General features: G+C 38.1%; 1 long non-coding RNA gene across 1 annotated transcript in view; it reads right to left on the reverse strand.

Moving 5' to 3' along the window:
- The window catches only part of LOC136741759 (uncharacterized), a 3,507-nt gene extending 1,811 nt beyond the window's left edge, over window positions 1-1,696 (reverse strand). The window contains exon 1 of the long non-coding RNA XR_010814403.1: window positions 1,393-1,696. This is a non-coding gene — a long non-coding RNA (uncharacterized LOC136741759). The remainder of the gene's footprint in view (window positions 1-1,392) is intronic.
- Between the last annotated feature and the right edge of the window lie 4,969 nt (window positions 1,697-6,665).

Genomic DNA, 6,665 nt, shown 5'->3' on the forward strand with positions numbered 1-6,665 from the left:
AGACCATGTTTGATTCATCTGAGGCACTTAATCAGTGATGTCCACATTTAGCTGATTTATAAAATATCACAGTGATATCTATATACTGTAGGTGTATAGCATTGAGTCAGTTGTATATTTGAATCTTCTTATTAGTTGTATCTTCCTTATCCCGAAGTTACAGCTGCCAACTTCCCTTACCTACATTGTTCTAACATGCCAGAGGCTGTTTGAAGAACCCAGTCTTGATGCACAGAGGATAACATGTATTTATTTAACATGCCAGGCCTGGAAGGGCCCGACATGGAAACTCTCCAGCAGAGTCTCTCTGAACAGCAGAAGTGAACAGCTTTTTATACAATGTATGACATGTGGGTCTGGGGGCAGGGTCAGTCACAGGTTTCCCAAAGTGTTGTCTTGAGGTCAGGTCCCTGACCCTTGTAATGTTTGTTGTTGTCTTCCTGAGGAGGGGGTCATCATGGAAGCAGGTGTTTTCCTGTTATGGCATAGAAAACTGCCCAGTCTCACAGTTTTCTTTCACACTGGATGAAGACTCTGTATTGGAATGATGAAGAAAGTGTTTTATATTAACTATATAATATTTTATATTGATATTAGAAATAATTACATTTGTGCAGACTTAACAAATTGGATTTATTAGTAAAAAGCCAAACAAAGCTTCTGTTTTTGTATGATAAGAGAAATGGCCCACGAATGTATCGTCCATGGGTTTGTCTGAATGTATCGCCCATGGGTTTGTCCGTTTGTGGATTTCCTGTTTCTCCTCTCAAAGCTAAAGATGTTACCTCATTGTTAAGAAAACCACAAGATTGTACAGTTGTATGCTGTAACACGACCTGACATCTGCCTCCATGATGGCCTCTTCCCTTGGGAAGGGCAGCCTACAAACTTTGCAGAGCTTGCATCTTTTGAAGATTCTGATTGGATGAACGGCCACAACATTCTATGACATTTTCCTATAAAGCTGCACTCATGTTTGTAAACATTAAGTTCTCACTGAAGGAATTCCTGACGTGGTGTTTCCAAGCCGGCTTGATTGAAGTTCAATTTACATTATCAACGACTTTTCCAGTTATTTCTGAGACAGGTTCTGCACTGCACAATGAGGTAATCAATCACTATAATGTAACATCTTCAGCCTTGAGATAAGAACAGGAACCCACAAACAAACACTAAGCAAACTGGTAACTGTGGGCTATTTATCTGTTTGGGTGTTCCTCTTATCATAATAAACAGAAGTCAAAGTGGAGAGGAGAATGTCTAGAAGATATGCCCTGAACAACTGCCTATCGATAGCTCGATAAATCTAATTTGCTCAGTCTGGATATTATTATTAATATAAAACATTATACAGTTTATGTAAAACATTATTCAGGGTTCCTCACTGTTCACCTTGGAGACCTGCTGCGGATATGGGTACGGCCCGGCGCGAGATTTACACCCTCTCCCCCGGATTTTCAAGGGCCAGCGAGAGCTCACTGGACGCCGCCGGAACTGTGACGCTTTCCAAGGCGCAGGCCCCTCTCTCGGTGCGAACCCATTCTAGGGCGCCCTGCCCTTCACAAAGAAAAGAGAACTCTCCCCAGGGCTCCCGCCAGCTTCTCCTGGATTGGTCGCCTCACTGGACACCTTGCGGCGCCCGTCTCCACCGCTCCAGATTCGGGAGTGTGTGTAGAGAAGTGCTATGTGGCACATATCAGGCAGTGAGGCACTGATGCAAGATGTTATTGCAAAAAGAACAAAACAATTATTGAAAACCAAAAACAACAAACAAAACACAAAAATACACCCCACCAAACTCAATATATATCAGAATGGGGGGAACACCCTGCAACAAGCCAACACTAGTCGTAGTACAAGAGGTCTGTAACTACCTCCAACTCTCATCACCGATCCCCATCTTCTGAGAGCATTATAGCTGTTCACTAGCATTATCATATATATCAATATTAACAATAACAATGAAACTTAAACAGATACCAAATACATGTTACTATAGACTACATTTAAGTGATTAATATACAAATTAACCTTTGAGATTAAATAATTACCAAAATATACCTGCCCCACCCAGAACAAGTGTGGTGTGTTTTCCCTGGGACTGCTGGGCCACATAAAGAAATGACATGCACCCACGCACACAATTTCCATGCAGGTAAACAAAGATGGAACTGCCATCCCCTCAGCAACAAGTTCCAAAAATCTCTTCAACTTCCAAAACAAAGACAAAACTACCTCCATTGATAATAGTCTCTCCCTAACCATGCATTTAAAATAAACAAAGTAAGTGTCAAGGGCTGGGTGTGACAAATGTGCTGGAATTTAGATTTGGAGTCTGAAGTTCTAATCAGATTTTATTACGTGCACGGGAAAAAACTGCAGAACACAGGAACAGAAAGTATTCAACAAGTATAATGCTGTTTTTCCAAAGAGTTCAAGGAAGTACAAAGCTTTTATTCCTATTTTCAGACATACCTTCAAGGGGTTTGACATTTTACAAGCAGTGTCTGACTGGTCATCTAAATAACTGTGATAGTAATTGCATTGGCATTCTAAAATAAGCCTACCCTACCCATCTCATCAATATTATTACAATTATTACTCATGAGTAATAATTATTATCCTCTGAATTGCCAGCTACATTTGGAAGGTAATTTGCCGATAACAAAGATAGGTTTGAAACAATTAAACCTTAATAAGAAACAAGTAGAGAATGTAAGTTGCTGATAAACTAAAAGGGAGTAAATGAGAAGTGAAAAGAACAGGTTCTCATAATTCATCTGAAAAGAATGCAGGCAAATTAATAGTTACTTACCAGAAACCTCCAGGGTAACAGCACACAAAGCACAGAATCACAAAATGATTTATATTTTCCTCCACACAAAGTGTTGCTTCCCTTATGCTTATTTTGTGTGTTTTGTATTTTATTTACATTTAATTATAAAGACTGGGGGGTTTGATCATTCGAGAGAACTGAAACAGATACAGCAGGCTCTTGTTTACTGATATTCACCAATTATTCAATTGTAGATGGTACAAACAATTGAAAAAAAATCAATGTAGGTATTTTTTGATATATTTATTACCTTTTAATATACAATTCTTCTCTTCTACAACTTACTTATGTTTAACAAAAGGATTGGTACACAATGTTATTTCACTGTTCCTATCCATGCATCTATTCTCCTAAGATGTAGATTATTTAACTACAAATGCATTTATCTCTTTCTGATTTTTATTAGATTTAAATTTAGTTTTCTCTGTTTCAAAATACTTTTCTAAAATCTTTTTTTCTCAAGATATCATATCAATGTTCCTATCCATGTACCTATTCTCCTTGTGATAATGATGTAGTTCTTGTTAACTAGAGCTGAATTTATCTCGTTCTCTTTTTTAATTTTTTTATGGGACATATTTAACTTTAAAACTAGAGTGCGATCTCACACCATGGCATGCATTTTAAACATTCTGGGCATTTCCTGTTGGTCTCCCATTCACTTTTATTTGGACCACATAGCTGAGATTCAGACTCAGTGGAAATAAGTGATGAAAATGTACTGGCACACCTACAATGATAGTATTGTGGGATTCAGTACAGTAAATGCAGATTTAGGGTTAAATTTATGTTTTAAAAAATCCTGAAAATCAGAGTAATATGTCAAGAGTGATTTGACTTTAATTTTCACAATTTTTCTTTTTTTTTTCAGTTTTACTTTGTTTTGTCCTGGGCTCAATACCTTACTCTATTTTCATAAAAGTAATATGATGGAATGTACTGGAGCAGAAAACTATTTTCTTTCTTTGAATGAGAACAGTATTTGTAAAATAAATGTTAAAATACATTTTTAAAAATTATAAGGAACTCCCTCTTTGCCCCTGTCAGCTGCCACCAACACCATATGCCCCGCCCACTCACCCACAAGAGAGAAAAAGACTTTAGACTTTAATAAATAAATAAACCATAAAGTTTATACAAATAACTTTCCATCTCTCCCCCAACCCCCCTCCAACGTCTCCTCCTGTGCCGCCCTATACTTTCCAAGTTCCCCGTTTTCAATCCCCTTGGAAGATGAGGAGAAATAGAGCTTGGTGGTACTCCTCTCTGGGGAGACAGAGCTTTCCTGGTGGGCTACTTGATTGATCTGGCAAATAGCATATGCTTTTTTTTTACAGGCACACAATACATTATAAATCTGACCATATACATAACTGGAGGCCTGTAGTTACCACTAGAGAGTGCAATTGAGGCCTTTTCCCATTTTTGGGGGACCCAAACCAAGCATGGGGCCCCACCAATAGGATGATCCTCTACTGCCCCCTGGTGGTTTTTGAACCTTTTTGACCATTTGATTTGCCTTGCATGGGTGCATTCCAAGCCCTGAAGAGTGGTTAAAATGCGACTGAAATGGGACACAGCTAAACTGGCATTGTGGGGTTGAGTAGAGTAAGGGGTTAGGGTTTGCGGTTTCCCAAAATCGTGAAAATCAGAGTAGTGCATCAGAAGTGAGACAACTTCACTAATTTTCACGAAATTTTGAATTCAGTGTTTCAAGGTTTTTGGTAGCTTTATCCACTTAAATGGAAGTATATCCTGGAAGATCCACCACATTGTGATAAGGTCTGCTCTAGTACACTTTAGAGTTGATCCTTTGTAGCATCTCCAACAGTATCATTACAGTCATTACAGTGCAATTCCATATAGTTCATGCATATTTCTTTGTAAACAGTTTAAAGTATGTCTTAGGTTTGAAAGCAACCTACAATTAAAATTATAAAGCAGTACAGTGCACAGCAGTTATGTCTTACAAGGCCAATTACAGCTCTGCACATTGCAGAGCATGTAGGCCTTACAAAAACATTAAAAAGCAGCTTGATACAGAGCTTTACACACATGTATACAGTGCAAATAAACTATGCAACACACAAGTGTTCAACAGTTCATGCAGATAAGTGCAAATGAAAACAGTATCAGTCTAAACAGTATGTCTATCCAAATAATACTATCAAGACTGGTTCATGCTAGAGTTTAGATATTATACATGATTGTGGTATAGCTGGAAGGGATTAGCAAGAGTTTGAGAAGGACAATGTGAAGAATTGGTATACATTTGTGTAAAATCACAGCACATTTTAAATCACATCACATACATATATTTTTTATGTTAAACATGGCTGTGCAGGGCAGATATTTTCATTATACATTATTATAAAATCATAAGACATTTGAAATCACATCATACATATTTTTCTTATGTTAAGTATGGCTTTGCAGGGCAGATAAAGAGTGCAAATAAAAAGTGCAATATACAAGAAGTATTAAGATAAGTGCAAATGAAAACAAAAAAATGAAACAAGCAGGTTCAATTCAAGATGTCAAATCAAAATAATACAATCATGACTGGCTAATGCCAGAGTTTAGATATTATATACGATTATGGTATAGCTGGAAGGGATTTTACAGAGTTTTAGCAGACAAATGTGAAGAATTACACTATTTATGATTTTTAATCAGTCAGATACTTGGTAGACATTTGTATAAAACCACAAGACATTTAAACTCGCATCACACATAGGTGTTGTACTCTACACAGGGAGAAAGAGTCCGGTAAGTATGAGGGTCCATCTATTAGTCCAGCCACTCTGCATCAGCAGGCTCTGCCCCAAAGGACCTGCGGTTCACTCCACAGTGAAAGAGAATCTCTTCATGCACTTCAATGTCTCGGTTCGCGATCAAAAAGATGACGTCCTGCTCTTTTGCCTCAGTTGTCACTGTGTGCATGACTGTCCTGAGGTTCGAATTCTTCTTTGAGTGGTGGATGCATTATAAGAATCCTCCTAACTGTTGAGGAAAAGACTGAGCTATAGCAAAATATGGTTCATCTACTAGACACCAGAAGACAAGAAACAGGGAGATGTATTCCAAAAAAACTAATATAATTTCATTAGGAGGTAACACAACTAACTATAGCATAGATCCCTAACACCCATAAGAACCAGAAGAGATAACAGAAAGCAGCAAAGGACAAGATTCAGAATGATTACCCCCACCACAGAAAAATAGAAGAGAAAGATTCAGAGAGTAAATGAGAGAAAGGAGAAGAAATCAACAGACATGAAAGTTGTCCTTCCTGAAACAAGCCCTTGCACAGGCTGGCCCAAAACAAATCCAACACAGCCTTTACTGAACCGAACAGGAAACTACCATTTATTGGGCACCCAATCAGTAGGAATTAAACAATATTCAGTTGGCCTTCTTTATCAAAAACAGTCTTTATAATCCACAAAAAGGAAAAGGAAAAACAAAACAAAATACTTTCACAAAAAGAGTCACTAAATCCCAAAATCCCTATGGCCATAGAAAAAAATATATGTATATGTACAGTCAACGCAGCTGCTCTTTCATAATGGTGGAAAGAAAAGGTTGGTCTCACCCAAATCCCAAGTATGTGCTGTGGAGAGGTTTCATCCTTGGGCATCTTCCACTTGAGTTTTCCAAATAAAATAAGTAAGGCCTGAAGAGCTATAACCCTTGCCCTGTGGATCCCTTTCAGCAATACAAATACATTTTTCCTCCTTTTAGCCTGTTCATTCCCCAAAGCCAGTAGGGGCTAGATCCCTCAGCGCGACATGGACATCCATTACGATCATCTGGACGTCGTCACTAG

This window comes from Amia ocellicauda, unplaced genomic scaffold, assembly GCF_036373705.1.
Source record: "Amia ocellicauda isolate fAmiCal2 unplaced genomic scaffold, fAmiCal2.hap1 HAP1_SCAFFOLD_69, whole genome shotgun sequence".
NCBI classification, from domain to species: domain Eukaryota; kingdom Metazoa; phylum Chordata; class Actinopteri; order Amiiformes; family Amiidae; genus Amia; species Amia ocellicauda.